The following is a 16,987-nucleotide window of genomic DNA, read 5'->3' on the forward strand; positions in this document are numbered from 1 at the left end:
AACTGTTCTTAACCTGAAGCACCACTTTAGCTAATGGGGCCTCATCCCGAAGCAAAGTTCTTAACCCAAGATACTATTTCTGGGTTTGCAGAGTCTGCAACTGGAAGCGTCTATAACCCGAGGTACCACTGTATCTTTGCCAGAACAAGCGCCAGAAAATAAGGACCTTGTCTGTCGGAGCATATTGTTGCATGCCACCACAATCTCCAAGCGGTGAAAGATTCTAGGCATTCTTTTTAAAAAAAGTTTTTATTGAGTTTTACAATTTTATCATATTACAACATATCAAATCATCAAAATAAAAGGTGGACATTTCCCCAGTTCCCCACCGACTGCCCTAACTCTTCTCTTCTGTTTCCCCCCCCCCATATTGACTTCCCCTGCTTGCTTTCTTATATCTTCATATGGATTCTCACAGGTTATTGTTATCTCTTATCATTTTAACATCACCTTTATATTTTTTATATTTATTTTTATAGTTTATATAGTTTTTATATTTATTCTCTTCTGGTTTCCCCCCCATATTGACTTCCCCTGCTTGCTTTCTTCTATCTTCATATGGATTCTCTATATTATTGTTATCTCTTATCGTTTTAACATCATCTTTATAGTTTTTATATTGATTTCTGTTAACTGCAAGTGTTTTATCAAACCCTACTCGTGAGTCCTTTTCTTTACATTGTTTCTGTAATGGTTCCCAGTCTTTTTTAAATTCTCTATTGTCTTTGTCTCTGAGTTTTTCTGTTCATTTCGCCTTTTCAGCATATTCCCTCCGTTTCTGTAGCCCTTCTTCCTTAGCTGGTATTTCTTCCCTTTCCCATCCGCAGTCGTGCCAAACCTAAAGAGTTTATTCTTTTCTCTTGGCAGCTCTTGCCCTGAACTCCGCTTCCCGGCCCCGCCCTTCGCCTGCCGGCCAATCCGCTGGCTGGGGGGCGTGGCCGGGCCCCATTTAAACCGAGGCGCGAGCTGGAGAGCTTCCTCCAACTGCCGGCTTCTGCCTTTCTCGGTCTCTCTCGCTGGGGCTTGGCTCCCTCGGCCGCTGCGGGTACAGCTGCTGCCCCAACCCCCGAGCTACAGCGGAGAGCAGATCTGGGGGCGCCCTTAGCCGCTCTGCCGCTTCGAGGGGAGGGAGATCCGCTCATTGGAGCCCTCATTACACCCCCTCCTACTCTTTGGTTGCCCAGCTGTGTGAGTGAGTGAGGAAGGGGCTGCTTCGTGGCTCTGCGCAGCCACTGGGACCTTTCCTCAGACCTAAGAATGTGTTTGTGTGTGTGTGTGTGTGTGTGTGTGTGGTGCTGCCGGCATGTCCCGCCTTCCCTGCATCCCATCCAGTCCCATTGCTCCATTTCCACCTTCGTCCACGGAGCTCGCTTTGCCTGCTGGGCGCCTGTCGGTCTTTGCTTGCTTTGGGAGAGCGAAGTGGGTTATTTTCACGGAGCTTTATTGCGGGGGGGGGCAGTTGATTTCCTTTCCTGACAGTTAACCCTTTCTTCGCCCACCGGCTTTTGCTGTGTTGTGCAGCCGGCTGCAGGGCTTCCTCACAGCGAGCTTCCCTTCCTTTCCTGACAGTTAACCCATTAGTGTTAGCCGCTCTGGGCGAGGTATAAATAATTTATTATTATTTCTTTGCCCACCGGCTTCTGCTCTCCTGAGGCGTCCGTGTTGTTTTTGGCCACCAAGCTCTGTTTACGGTTTACCGTTAACGGTTACGGCGGCCATTTTTGAAGTGGGCAAACGACCTATATTCTACAGGTCTGCGAAGCTTGGCTGTGGGCCGCCATTTGGTCGCACTCGTGGTCTGAGGGCGACCCATCAGAGTCTGTTATACACGTAGTCGCATTCAGCTGCAGGAATAGTAGCAGGCATGTTAAAACTGCTTTTTGGCTCGGTTTTCTTGTGCTTAAGGCTTTGGCTCGGGGTAAATTTTGCGCCGCTGTGCGGGATTGTCATGTCTTGCTGCATTGGCCCCTAGTAAGCCGCTTCCATTATAAGTAATTGTGTGCTGGTTTATTTATTTACTTAATTTTGATTAAATATCACTTTTTTGTTTTTACACAATTAAAATTGATTTCCAGAATTTTGATTCTAAGTGAAGCTTTAAAGCATAATTAATAATATAAATAATAAATTTGAAATAAAAATAAAAGAAACAAATACATGTAAGTCTGCGCTTCACTGCACTGTCCCTCTGTATTTGAATCTGGTTACTTTGCTTACGTGGTTAGCACCAATCACGTAGTGGGTTGCTGTTTTGTTTGGGTGTTTTGCATTCAGTACAGAGGAATCCTTTTAGTGGTGCAGCAAGAAAACTGCTGGCACACTTGCAAAGCCAAGCAGTGCCCTGGATGGTTTCAAGTTGGATGGGGCACCACATTTGGTCTTCAGACCTGATTTAGAGAATGTAATTGAAGGTTCCCATAGCCTATAGAGCGAGATGAGCACCGCAACCCCAGAGTCGGTCATGACTGGACCTAATGGTCAGGGGTCCGTTTACCTTTACCTTAATTGAAGGTTAACTATACAACAGCTCGTTCATTTTATCACTTGAGTTCTTTGGGTGGGTTCACTTTATCAGGCTGCGGTGTGTTTAAGAAGAGTTTAGTGGATCAAAACGCCTCAGCTTAGTTAAATCACTTAGAATTTTTATTGCTTAATTTGGTCTAGCACTAATCACTGTTACAGGCACTCAGGATATTTGGCAGTCGAATCATTTGAAGATTGCTTCAGTTCATATTGTAACTGCCTGGTCAATAATTCTGAGCCAAGCTTGCCTGCGCATCTGGTTCTGAACCAAGCAGGGCAACAGGTTTTTTCTGTGGTAGTTCTAGAACTGTGATTGGGGTTGTCTCATGGCTCCCAAGAAGAACCAGGCATCCACTGCTGCTGGCACTGGGTCGAAATGTGCTCCAGCTACCAGGACCCGGTCCCAGTCAGCCCAGTAAGGAAGGGGTTCCTCACTTGCAGGGCAGGCAGTAGGGCCACGGGAGCCAGCATTGGCAGGTATGGCAAAAGACCCATGGGCGATGCGCCAGTTTTTTGCTGAATTGGATACCTTGTGTGCAGCAGTTTAGGCCTGAGGACGTGAGCCAAGATGCAGACCCTGGGTCTACCCCTGATTTTATTCCTGACACTGCAGCCACTGCTTCCAGTGGGTCTCAGACCCATGATGAGTCTGAGGAGCTGCCTGGTACGTCCCAGGCTCTCTCTATTTAGTGATGTGCAGCTTTCCGGCTCGGCATCTTGGCCTACGTCTTCTGCACCCAAGCCCTGGAGCAACATGCCCTCCACTGCATCATGCCCGCATTGCACGAGAGAGTCTTCCAATGCTTAGGGGGCGGCAGCGCAGTCATGGCGCACAGGTGCTAGGGTCTCCTGATCCACAGACAAGATGGCTTCTCCTCCTCCTTCCCAATCATCCTCTGGACGGCAACCCTCTTTAACATCACTCTTGACTCATTTCCTCAATCTCTTTCCCTCCCTATTTTCAGGTTTCAAATTTGGCCTTGCTATGGACCTCGGTTGGTCGCCTTTGAGGGGCCTGGTAGGAATTTTTCCACTTGGCAAATTGACATTGGGCCATTTGGTTTTTGCCTACCTTGTAGTACCGTATTTTCCCCTCTATAACACACAGATTTTTTCTCCTAAAAAGGAAGGGGAAATGTCTGTGCGTGTTATTGAGCGAATGTGTGGTCCCTGGAGCCAAAAAATCAGGCAAAAATCAAATCGCGCGTCACGGAGAAGGGAAACCTGAAAAGAGGAAGCGGCTGCTTTCCTGCATTCTGCCTCAGGGTCTTACTGCCCACCCTCCTCTGTTTCCTTGCTGTGTTTGCTCAAACGGAACAAAGAGCAGGGAAAGCCCCTCCCCTCCAGGCAAGAAGAGGGGAAAGCAGAGTGTCGTCTCTGTGCTCCGGTGCTGCTGAAAACATGCAGAAGGGAGAGAGAGAGAGAAAGAGAGAGAGAAAGAGCGCGAGCTGGCTGGCTTGGGTGGGGGGAAACTTTTGCCTTCCTTTCCTCCCTCCCGTTAAATCCCTCTCCTGCATTCTTAGCCAGCTGCTTCTCTGCACACCCCTCTCGTGCTCCTTGTCCCTTCTGTGTTTTTCCTTCCCTCCCCACTTAAAATGTGGTTAAAAAGCATGGATCCACATGGATCCTCAGGATCTTTGCATTGGGTCACCCCAAATTCACCATCAGATCACAAGTCTGTGGCCACAGCATGAAGCACAAAAATGATACATCCACTGTTTCATTCAGAATGTTTTTTCCCTTGTTTTCCTCCTCTAAAAACGATGTGCGTGTTATGGTCAGGTGCGTGTTATAGAGCGAAAAATACGGTAATTGTCACAACTTTGTAAGGTTTGACGGTTAGGCACTGGTTGATATTATGATGGAGGAGGGGAGGTGTGGCCATCACCTGCCCCTCCAATCTTAAGGGTATTCTGTTAAAGGAATCCGGGGGGGGGGTGGACCTTGTACGAAGTCCAGGACTGGGCTCACCCTACAGAAAAATAGGAATACCTATTTATCGTGTTTCCAGAGGTGCTGTGCACCCGGGGGTGGGGCTAGCCGCCTGCGGGGGCACCGCCAGAAGTGAGCAGTTAGCGTCCCAAGGGGGTGCTGCCCGTGGCGAACATTTCGTTATTTCTGTGTCGCCACAGAGCGCAACCCGAAAGCGCTCAGCCTGAAGCATACCCGAGGTATGACTGCACTTAACTTGAGGCTCATGCCTCAAGTTTATTAAAAATCTTTGCATCCTATATCTACTCAAGAATTTTTAAGTCCCCTTCAGCAGATGTAGACCAAGTCTGATGCATCATAAAGGCTACAATCCTACATACACTTAGCTGGGAATAGGTCCCTTTGAACCAATTTGGGTTTACTCCAGAGTAGATAAGCATAGGGTTGCATTGGAAATCCCTCTGTTGACACTTTTTATTTCAAAAATATCTTTTTAATTTGCAGGCTTGCCACATGACCTCCAAAAACAGACTCACCGTTATGAGAAAGCACATCAAATTTAGCCTTGAAACAGAGGCCTCCTTGCACAATAGTTTGGTTGTACCTGCCAATCTGAAAGCAAGCAAACATAGACACTGAACTTTCTAAGTTGCCAGAACACCTGTCATCAAAGTTGCATCTGCACCTGCATCACACAAAGTTGTCAACAAAGATGCATCTGCCAAGGTCTCTTCCCAATTCTCCTTGCTTCATGATCCACCATTTACTGACAGAAGATTGGTAAGCAATTGATCATGAATTGTTAAAAAACAAACAAACAAACATAAACACCACCCTACATAGCAAGCTCCACAGCGTGTTTCCCCCATAAGGTCACCTTGTCTGTTACCTTTGCAGGGAGAATTGCTCCTCCAGCAGTGTCTGGAATGCAGGCAGACAAGATGCATAGAGAGACTTCTCACGCCAGTGAGTCGGAACGCTAGGAGGGGAAGTAGGCACCGAATCCAGCCGACCTAGACACACACCAGTGATGCATCAAGTGAGCATCTTCCCAGCAACAGCACATTGCCGTGGTGCTTGAAATGGTCCTTTGGTGCAATGGTGGAGTTAAAATTCAAGCTCAGTCACTGAAGTCACCCCCCTCCCATGCTAATACTTTGGCTTAAGGAAAAGGGAGCCAGTCGTTATTTGGGCAATGTGGGATAGAGAGGGATAGCGAGACAGAGAGGGATAGCAGTTGCATTGGAAGAAAGCATGGACACCGCAGGGGCTTGAACTCCGTCCTGGGAACCAGGAGTACCAACCACCAGTGTCTTTTGCTTTTTTTTTAGCAATGCAACAAGGGGAAAAGCAAAACCTGAGAGAACATTCACAGGGAAAAAGAAAACCTTAAGATGTTAAGAAGAGCTCTTTGGAGAGAACTGTGGAGAGAGCAACAGAAAAGAAAATGGGAAAAAGGAGACACCAATACAAAAAACATTGTCTTGAAAAAAGACCACTGAGTGGTGGAATGTGAACTTACCTAAGGCAGCACAGCCCAAATGCAGGTGACTCACTTGATGTACAGTGAACTCTTGAAAACTTGAAGGAAAGAGGAGCTGGAACAAAAGAAGTGTTCTCTCACCTGCAGGTGAGCCTCCTTGTGGTAACATGGAATAGGGCCTCTTCTGACAACTCAGTCACCGCAACCCGATAAGAGTTTTGGCACAATGAGTTGCAGACAGAACACAGTAGAGATTTTCTCTCTAGCCAAACAAGGCATACTCTGGGAAGCCTGAAGGAAAGAAGAGATGGAACAATAGAAGAAGTGTTCTCCTACCTACAGGTGAACCTTTTCTTACCACCATGACTTCTGGGATGCAGCTGGAAGAGCTGGCTTCATTTGAGGGTTGGGAGCTCTTTGGAGATACCTGTGAAGAGACCACCAGAAAAGAAAACGGGGAAAAGGAGAGACCGATACAAAAAAGATGTTCTTGGGGAAAAAGACCACTGAGTGGTGGAATGTGAACTTACCTAAAGCAGAACAGTCGAAATGCAGGTGACTCTCACATCAGGTATTGTGAACTCTTGGAAACTTGAAGAGCTGGAACAAAAGAAGTGTTCCCCTACCTTCAGGTGAGCCTCATTGTGGTGACATGGAATAGGGCCTCTTCTGACAACTCAGTCACTGCAACCTGAAAGAGTCTTAGCACAATGAGTTGCAGATGGAACACAATAGAGATTTTCTCCCTAGCCAAGCAAGGCATACTCTGGGAAGCTTGAAAGAAAGAAGAGCTGGAACAAAAGAAGGGTTCTACCTGCAGGTGATCCTTTTCTTACCACCATGACTTCTGGGACTCAGCTGGAAGGGCTGGCTTCATCTGAGTGCTGGGAACTCTTTGGAGATACCTGTGAAGAGACCACCAGAAAAGAAAATGGGGAAAAGGAGAGACCAATACAAAAAACATGTTATTGGGAAAAAAAGACCGCTGAGTGGTGGAATGTGAACTTACCTAAAGCAGAACAGTCCAAATGCAGGTGACTCTCACTTCAGGTACAGTGAACTCTGGGAAGCCTGAAGGAAAGAAGAGCTGGAACAAAAGAAGAAGTCTTCTCCTACCTGCAGGTGAGCCTCATTTTGGTGACACAAAATAGGGCTTCTTCTGAAAACTCAGTCACCGCAACCTGAAAGTCTTTGCACAATGTGTTGCAGACAGAACACAGTAAGAGACTTTCTCCCTAGCCTAGGAAGGCATCCTCACCTAAATGTCCTTCAGTCATGGAATGCCATTTTGATTGCCATTTTTATTTGAAGCTGGATGAGCCTTTGATCTAGAGGGGCACAACAGAGAGATGAGATTCAGACTTCAATCTCTGCCATTAAGCTTGGTATGAAAGAAGGAAGACTGTTCACCCTTTTGTTTGTCCATCTGAGGGTGACATTGTGTCCTGCGGGTCCCATTCTTGGTCTGCGATCTAGAGTCGCTAGTTTCTCCCCAGCCACCTTCCACCAATCCTACAGAAAATGAATTTCAAAAAAACAAACAGCTTTTCTTACCACCATGACTTCTGGGACTCTGCTGGAGGAGCTGGCTTCATTTGAGGGTTTGGAGCTCTTTGGAGATACCTATGAAGAGACCAGCAGAAAAGAAAATGGGGGAAAAGGAGAGACCAGTACAAAAAACATTGTCTTGAGAAAAGACCACTGAGTGGTAGAATGTGAACTTACCTAAAGCAGCACAGCCCAAATGCAGGTGACTCTCACTTCAGGTACAGTGAACTCTGGGAAGTGTGAAGGAAAGAGGAGCAGGAGCAGAAGGAGTGTTCTACCTGCAGGTGAGCCTCGTGGTGACACAGAAGAGGGCTTCTGACGATTCAGTCACCGCAACCTGAAAGAGTCTTAGCACAAAGAGTCGCAGATGGAACACAATAGAGATTTCCTCTCTAGCCTGAGATCCAGAAACACTAGTTTGTCCTACCAGCAGGTGAACCTCATTGTGGTAACACAGAATAGGACCTACAGTGATGCCTCGCAAGACAAAATTAATTCGTTCCACAAGTTTTTTCTTCTTGCGAGTTTTTCGTCTTGCGAAGCACGGTTTCCCATAGGAATGCATTGAAAATCAATCAATGCGTTCCTAGGGAAACCGCCTTCAGACCAGGTCCGGGGACAGTCTGTCCCCCGACCTCTTCTGAAGGCTGGGGGGGGGGCAAGGACTTCTCCGCTGTCCCGGGGCGATCTGAAAATGCTGGCGGGCGGCAGCGAACGCTTCGCTGCCGCCTGCCAGCATTTTAAAAGCTCCCGGGACAGCGGAGAAGTCTCCGCTGTCCCGGGGCGATCTGAAAATGCTGGCGGGCGGCAGCGCAGCGTTCGCTGCCGCCGGCCAGCATTTTCAGATCGCCCCGGGACAGCGGAGAAGTCTCCGCTGTCCGGGGGCTTTTAAAATGCTGGCGGGCAGCAGCGCAGCCTTCGCTGCCGCCGGCCAGCATTTTCAGATCGCCCCGGGACAGCGGAGAAGTCTCCGCTGTCCGGGGGCTTTTAAAATGCTGGCGGGCGGCAGCGCAGCCTTCGCTGCCGCCCGCCAGCATTTTAAAAGCCCCCGGACAGCGGAGACTTCTCCGCTGTCCCGGGAAGGCAGGCGGGGGGGAGCAAAGACTTTTGCCCCCCGCCGGCCTTCAGAAGAGGTCCAGGACCTCTTCTGAAGGCCGGCGGAGATTTCCCTATGGGCTTTCTTCTTGCGAAGCAAGCCCATAGGGAAATTCGTTTTGCGAGGCGTTCGTCTTGCGGGGCACCACTGTATTCTGTAGTGGCACCCTGATGGCAGAAGTTCCTTCGATTGGAAGCACAGATGATGACCACATTGGTTTTTCAAGTTCTCTTCTCTTCTGAAAAAGAAATGATTGAATGAACAGGATTGCTCAATACAAGCCCCTTGGTCACCTTTGTTTGTATTTTATGTGTTACTACATTTATATCCTACCTTTCGTCCAATGAGCTGAAGGTGGTGTGATGGTTGTATCGTGACCAAAAAGAGCCTTAGCAGAAAGAGCTGCAGATGGAACAATATAAATTTTCTTTTCAGCGAAGCAAGAGATGTTCACCTAGATGCCATTAATTCAGAATGCATCTGTATTGTTACTATCATTATGATCTAGCATTCAGACATCACTTGTTTGTATTTGTGTGTGTTGCCACCTCTGAAAAGTCAAGAGTATTTGATAGTTACCTTCCTTCAACAAGTGAGATGTTAAAGGCAAAACAAGCAATTAGTTAGATCTAGTTTTTAAATCGTTATTTTAAAAGTATCACCTTGAAAACAGAAGCTCTGGAGATGATCCAAGGTTTAATATTATAGAGTCAATGCTGTGTGAGCTATGAACTAAATAGCTTTTCCTAGAAGTTGCTTAGCAAAAATAAAACAGTTTTTAAAATCCAAAAACATGGTTGCAGCGGATGAATTTTTCAGTGAAACTGTAATGAGAGTTATTGAGTTATTGCAGTCACAGCCACATTGTGTACTGGTGATTGTTTTGCCTGCCCTGTTTGCATCATTACCTTTTGAGGTCCATTTCCCATATTTTACATAATTTTCTGCACAGGTGGTATAATGGTTCCCCTCATTATTTCATCCTCACAACAACTCTGTGAGGTAGGTTAGGCTAAGAGGCAGTGACTGGCCCAAGCTCACCCAGGAAGAGCTTTCCTCAGAGAAATAATACACTTTCACGCAGGGTCCTGGAGTTGCTACGTCCCTGAACAGTTGCTCTGCATTTCCTCCTCCACAGGAGCCAAAGACAAGCCACCTCTTTCTTATCATTGCCATCAGCAGCTTCATCCTCCAAATGCCTTCTTTGCTTTTCCGCACTGGAATTGGCAAAGTCACCTTCAATTTGTTTGTGGTTTTTCTCTTCCTAAAATGTGGGCATGTTTGGGACCTTATGGATTTAGAAACAGCTCAAGGAACAAAAAAACCCTCAACAATATTTTGGTGCCCATCTTCTGCAGTTCCCCCATAGCTTCAAATTAGGTAAAATACTCTGACCCGTGATGAGTGCATTTTGCTGTTGCTGCAGCTTCTGCTGCTATTTGCGGCACTTGCTATTCCCCAAAATCTTGGCACACTCATCCTAAGAGAGTCTTACAGATGCTAGATGCCACTCTCAGGGCTAGTTAGTTTGAAAAGTAAACAAAACTTGATTTATCCCTTTCATATTCCTTCATTTTCTCTTGGCTGCTCCAGTTGTCACGTGGTTTTTTTGTTTTTTGTTTTGGTGATTATCCTTAAAATCTTCATCTTAGGATTTTTCTGATTTTTCAGTTTAGATTTTACTTGGCTAAGCTTTCTTTTGGGGACTTCTGTTCTCATCCTGAAGCAAAGTTCTTAACCCGAGGTACTATTTCTGGGTTAGCGGAGTCTGTAACCTGAAGCATCTGTAACCCGAGGTACCACTGTAATCAAAACCGTTCTAACTAAATGAAATCTTATCTTCCCACAAAGAAAAGAGGTGCAGAACTGTGCAAAGAGAAAAACAAGAGTCAAAGAATGATTTGCCCACACACAACACTTGATACTGCTTCTTCCTTTCTCTGCCATCCCTTCTTACAAACAACCCTTCATCTCATGTGCTGCCAGGTTTTTTAAACTTGTGGGTCATTGCAATCTTTATGAACATTCCATAACACCTCAGCAGTAGAGCCAATGAGTAAGGAAGGCTGTTGTCTGTATGTGTTTGCTTACACACCCAGATGTGTCTCATTGCAACCTCAATCAAATCAGCTCTGCAGAGATGCTTTCCTGAGAAAGAGGATCAAGGCTGCCGCTATCATTTATATTAGGGCTGAGCTACATAGTATGTTGGGGACGCAGGTGGCGCTGTGGGTTAAAGCACAGAGCCTAGGACTTGCCGATCAGAAGGCTGGCAGTTCGAATCCCCGCGACGGGGTAAGCTCCTGTTGCTTGGTTCCTGCTCCTGCTAACCTAGCAGTTCAAAAGCATGAAGTTGTTGTTGTTGTTTAGTCGTTTAGTCGTGTCCGACTCTTCGTGACCCCATGGACCAGAGCACGCCAGGCACTGTCTTCATGGATCACTGCCTTGCCGTGGCAAAGGGGCTTGAAGAACTCAAGCTATGAACTATGCCGAGCAGGGCACCCAAGATGAACAGGTCATAGTGGAGAGTTTTGACCAAACGTGATCCACCTGGAGGAGGAACCAGCAAGCCACTCCAGTATGCCTGCCAAGAAAACTCCATGGACAAAGACAACAGGCATATAAAAGCATGAAGTGCAAGTAGATAAATAGGTACCGCTCTGGTGGGAAGGTAAACGCCGTGTCCATGCACTGCTCTGGTTCGCCAGAAGCGGCTTAGTCATGCTGGCCACATGACCTGGAAGCGAGATGAGCGCCGCAACCCCAGAGTTGGCCACGACTGGACCTAATGGTCAGGGGTCCCTTTACCTTTACCTTACATAGTATGTTATTCACATACTTTAAAAAAGAAGTGTGCATAGATGAAACATTTTTATTTTGTAGAACAGAGCAGCCATGGAGGGGTGATTTTTCACTAGTCTGCAAATATATTAGGTTTATGGATGTTTATTTTTCAAAACAAAATTGGCCAGTTTAAGTGAGCTTCCTGTCCTCCTCTGACCTTCGGCCACTCTGGCTGGGACTGTTGGGCAACTGCCAACAACATCTGTAAGGCCACTATTTCCCCATCCCAGTGTCTTTTTGACCTGCAGCTCCTGATAGACGTGTGTTTACTTAGCTGATTTCAAATTGTGGCTGCAGAATAAATTCTTTAATAGGCCTACAAATGAAGACATTGTGCACTGTAGCCTGTACTGCCCTTATTATATTCCTTGTGCTTCTTCCCCACCCCCTACCCCGTTACTGTCAGGCACCTTGAAGGTTTGTCATCAGGCAGAAAGGTAAAATGAAAATATTTCAGATAAAATAAATACATAAAACAAATACACAAATGCCTTATCAACTTCTCCCCTGCCTGAAGATACTCCATTTCAAAATACACATTTCCCCACCATCAACAGCAATGCGCCATTTTTGTCATGTGGAAAAGACAGGGAAGAACAGGCCAAATCTATGCAACGACGTTTTCTTAGAGGGGAACAACCAGGGGTTTAGGAGGCACTGCCCCAGCACATGTCACAAGAGGCCTTCACTTTGCTGGTCCTGGAAGGGATGAAGCCTTTGCCTCCAGCATGGATCAACCAGCTTAAATCTGCCCTTGAAGCAGCTCCTTGGCATCTGAAAATAAAAGGTATGGCTCAGATTTAAAGCAGCACATCTATGCTCACCAGCCAGCAGCTTTTCTCTGGTTCTTAATGACCACAATGGCAATTTGAAAGGTGTTCCCACTCCCCTGAGCTTGCCTTAAGAGAAGGCAGAGCTGGCACAGATAAGATGATAAGATTTTTCACTCATTGTTTGACATTTGACCAAGGTTAATTGTGTGTTTTCCCTTTAGTGGTTAACTACCATTGCCTCATCACTTACTGAGATGACCTTTCCAAATATAGCCACATATAGCTGCAACAGAGGGAACAAAGTGAAGCTGAGCTCCCATCCGCTTTTCCGAGAAACCAGCTGCATCACCGTCCTCTCCAGTGTGGTGTAGTGGTTAAGAGCGGTAGTCTCGTAATTTGGGGAACTGGGTTCGCGTCTCCGCTCCTCCACATGCAGCTGCTGGGTGACCTTGGGCCAGTCACTTCTTTGAAGTCTCTCAGCCCCACTCACCTCACAGAGTGTTTGTTGTGGGGAAGGAAGGGAAAGGAGAATGTTAGCCGCTTTGAGACTCCTGAAGGGGAGTGAAAGGCGGGATATCAAATCCAAACTCCTCCTCCTCTTCTTCCTATCCAGTCATCTAACAGCAGCCATTCTCGGTGATCTCAGTGGCTCAGAATGTCCATTGCCAACTTCAGCTGGTGCACTGCTCTCCCCCTCGTCCCTCCCAACCCCTTTTCCTTTTGTGCCACGCCTTTTAGAGTGCAAACCTGAAGACAAGGGCTGTCTTACTTTTGACCTTTGTAAGCCACTCAGAGCATGGGAGGGGGGCTTGAAGAGTGAGGCATATATGTTCCCCCCAAAAAAATTATTCCATGCTCTTCTCAAGACAAGCACCCAAGTCTGCATAGTTTATATGCTCAAACACACTAATATATACATACTATGTAAATCACGGAAGGGCATCATGCAATGAGTGTGGGGAAACACCACTTGACAGCTTATGAATGAGCCCCCGCCATCCACTGAAGGGAGTGGATTGACATTGTGAACTGGTGTCATTCACTATAGAAGCAGCAGGTGTATTAAGTTCATCTGGCAAAAGGTAACAGTTTTTTTTCCTTTTACAAGCGGCGAAAGCGCTCTGAGTAGCTCCACAACGCCATCTACTGTGTCGATAATAACACCAATTCACAATGTCAATCCACTCCATAAGTTGTCAAGTGGTGTTCCCACACACACATTGCATGATGCCCTTGCATCATCTCTTCATAGCACAGTGGTATCCTGGTTCGCAAACTTAATCCATTCTGGAAATCCATTCCAAAACCAAAACGTTCCAAAACCAAGGCGCACTTTCCTATAGAAAGTAATGCAAAATGGATTAATCTGTTCCAGACTTTTAAAAACAACCCCTAAAACAGCAATTTAACATGAATTTTACTATCTAACAAGACCGTTGATCCATAAAATGAAAGCAATAAACAATGCACTGCAGTCACACAATCAATCAGTAGCTGAACTGGGTTCCACACAGTCACAAAAACAAAAAAAAGCCGCAGAAACAGACCTCAGCGTGACACTCAAATTGGAAGCATAACACTCAAAACGGAGCACATTTGCAAATCGGAACATTTCTGGGTTTGCAGTGTTTGGGTTCCAAGTTGTTTGAGTACCAAGGCATTTGAGAACCAAGGTACCACTGTATGTATATAAGCCAAAGAACTGACTGTAGGTAAAACAATGAAGTTTATTATTTAGACAAGGAATAAGGTGATGATTTAAATCTATATATTCTATACGTTGTTAAGCTACAAAAAAACCTCCAAGTCTTGGACTCTCTTGAGACGCTCCTTTGATGCTTCCTTTTCACATTCCTAAGATGTGTTCCCCACTGTTTGTTCCTGCAAAAGACAATAACAAGTAATTGTTAGCATGTTATCGATATTAGGATGTAAGCAAAGAAAAAAACCAGGAACTGGCAGGAAGACATTTTTGAGGCAACAGACTGAATCCCATCCATGCCTGACTCTCCTTTTGTCTCTGTTTTAAGGGTTGTATAAATGCTAAATAAAAACCCATGGACACCTGAGGTGGTGTCAATGGCTTACCTGTAACCTGTGAAACTTACCTGTAACTCTATCCGATGTCCCTCCTTTCTGTGACGTATTTCTGATGTATGACTGATGTTCTTGCAGGCCAGGCCGCGGGGAGATCAGACAGTGGATCAAAAGGTATAAAAATTCTAGTTTCCTTTTGTTCTGGGTTCTCCTCCCTTCTGTGTGTAGGGTCCCTGTAGGGTCCCTGTTGCAACAGCTTATTTTCTATTAGGGTGCAGGTGGCGCTGTGGTCTAAACCACGGAGCCTATTGCCGATTGGAAGGTTGGCGGTTCGAATCCCTGCAATGGGGTGAGCTCCCGTTGCCCTGTCGCAGCTCCTGCCAACCTAGCAGTTCGAAAGCATGCCAGTGCAAGTAGATAAATAGGTACCACTGCGGCGGGAAGGTAAATGGCATTTTCGTGTGCTCTGGCACTCGTCACGGTCCTCTGTGCACCAGTAGTGATTTAGTCATGCTGGCCACATGACCTGGAAAGCTGTCTGTGGACAAACACCAGCTCCCTCGGCCTGAAAGTGGAATGAGCGCCACAACCCCAAAGTTGCCTTTGACTGGACTTAACCGTCCAGGAGTCCTTTACCGTTTACCTTTTATTTTCTATTCATAAAGATTAGGCTTATTAGCTGTCTAGCTTCCAGATACTTTTCTTGGCCTCTGTTTCTTCTCTCCAACCAATAGAAGCTTTCCTGAGGGAGTCTATATGGGGCTCTAGAAACCCCATAAGGGAGATAGAGGGGGTTTCCCCCCCTTATAACACTACATTTAACATAGATAAGAGACAGCAGAATTACAGCCTGCTCCAATTTATAAGCTAAGAGAAAGGCATGTTAAACAAATGGGCAGCAGAGGGCGCTCAGCCTCCACCTGGTCTATTTTTAAATCCTTAAAGTCAGGTATGATTTAATTTAGTGAGATCGGTCACAGGTTCAGCCTGGGTACAGAGCACACAAGCATGGACTTTATTTCTGACATTTTATAATGTCAAACTCTTATAAATCCAGATAGTTCTAATGCTTACATAGCAAAATCAGAACTATTGGTATTGACTTGGAACTCTTGTATAATTCAAGTGTTCAATATATTTATTATAATATTCAAATCAGATTAAGGGACATTGAAAAACAAAACATTCAGTCAACTGTAAATAAAATTTGCTGCCCCAAATTTTATGGTTTAAATCCGATAGATAACATGGTCACTTATATTTCAAAATTAATAATTGCAGTCCAATGCAGGGCCTTTACATTAGCCCAACTGAATATTTCCCCCTCAGCTTTTGTCAAGGGCAGATATTTAAGCATCCCCAGAAATGATAGACATTGCAGATGTTTTTTGAATGTGCCAGGCACAGTAGAACATATTCTTTTCTACTGTCCATTGTACAACCAGCTACACAAACACGTGCTATCCCCTTTTCTGGGTAGTCTAACATCATGGCATAATGAAAATATCAGTTTCTATCTGTCTGACATTAACCCAGAAGTAACTGCAAGGATGGCTTGCAAGAGTTTTTATCAATAGCATCTCTTAGAGTGGTGAATGGCACTATTTAGCGGGAGGAAACCACGATGAAAATCCTCGTTATTGCATATTTTTACATGGCTGTTTATTTGTATATATTTTAAAATTTTATACATGGACATTTTTATGATGGCCTATATTTGTAATGCCTAATAAAGGTATGGCAAAGTAAATAAGTAAGACAACATTCCTTTTTGCCCCATGTAAAATGCCCTCTGCTTTTAGGTTGGCCAGTTTAGAGAATTTCCCACAAGCTTAAAAAATGGAATAAGTCACATCAGGCACCATAGGGCAAAAAGTGGTACACTGGGCACCTGTGCAGCAATTGAAACGTACCGGCAGACAAGAGTCTGGAAGAGAACATGAAGATGGGCTAGACTCATGTTAAGTTCTGAAGTGATCAGTATGGTTCTGCTCATGCCTTCCTTAAGGAAAATCTTTTCCCCAGTAGCTGGATTGTCAGAGTTTTAAGGTATTATTAGTTGAAGCAGTGCCAGATTTACACATAAACTAAACAAGCTATGGGGACGCGGGTGGCGCTGTGGGTTAAGCCACAGAGCCTAGGACTTGCCGATCAGAAGGTCGGCCGTTCGAATCCCCGCGATGGGGGTTCGGTTCCAGCTCCTGCCAACCTAGCAGTTCGAAAGCATGTCAAAGTGCGAGTAGATAAATAGGTAAACAGCGGGAAGGTAAACAGCATTTCTGTGCACTGCTCTGGTTCGCCAGAAGCGGCTTAGTCATGCTGGCCACATGACCCGGAAGCTGTACTCCAGCTCCCTTGGCCAATAAAGCGAGATGAGCGCCGCAACCCCAGAGTCGGACACGACTGGACCTAATGGTCAGGGGTCCCTTTACATTTAAACAAGCTATAGCTTAGGGCCCCACTCTCTTGGGGCCCCCCAAAAAATTTAAAGGGAAAAAACCCTGCATGCACATTTCTGAAAGATAAAAAACAAAATAAAACCTACATACAACAACAGTGTTTTGTGTTATGTAGACTCCTATGATGTAAGTAATGGGCCCTGCCTGGTTGCCTGCTCCCTAAAATATCACTGGTTTGCTCATTTCTATATATAGGGTGCCTATCCTATTTTGTTATATGCAAATAACTTTAGATACCTATTAGGTTCATAAGTTACCATAAAAGCATATGCTGTTGTTTAGTGTCCGACTC

At 45.7% G+C, this 16,987-nt stretch overlaps 1 long non-coding RNA gene across 1 annotated transcript; it reads left to right on the top strand.

Annotated features, from left to right (window-relative positions):
* Positions 1-953: 953 nt before the first annotated feature.
* LOC128404862 (uncharacterized) lies at positions 954-7,587 on the top strand. Its single transcript, XR_008328182.1, has 3 exons — positions 954-1,188; positions 4,960-6,016; positions 6,510-7,587. It is a non-coding gene; the product is annotated as an uncharacterized LOC128404862 (long non-coding RNA).
* Positions 7,588-16,987: the final 9,400 nt, after the last annotated feature.

The sequence above is a fragment of the Podarcis raffonei genome, chromosome 17 (assembly GCF_027172205.1).
Source record: "Podarcis raffonei isolate rPodRaf1 chromosome 17, rPodRaf1.pri, whole genome shotgun sequence".
NCBI classification, from domain to species: domain Eukaryota; kingdom Metazoa; phylum Chordata; class Lepidosauria; order Squamata; family Lacertidae; genus Podarcis; species Podarcis raffonei.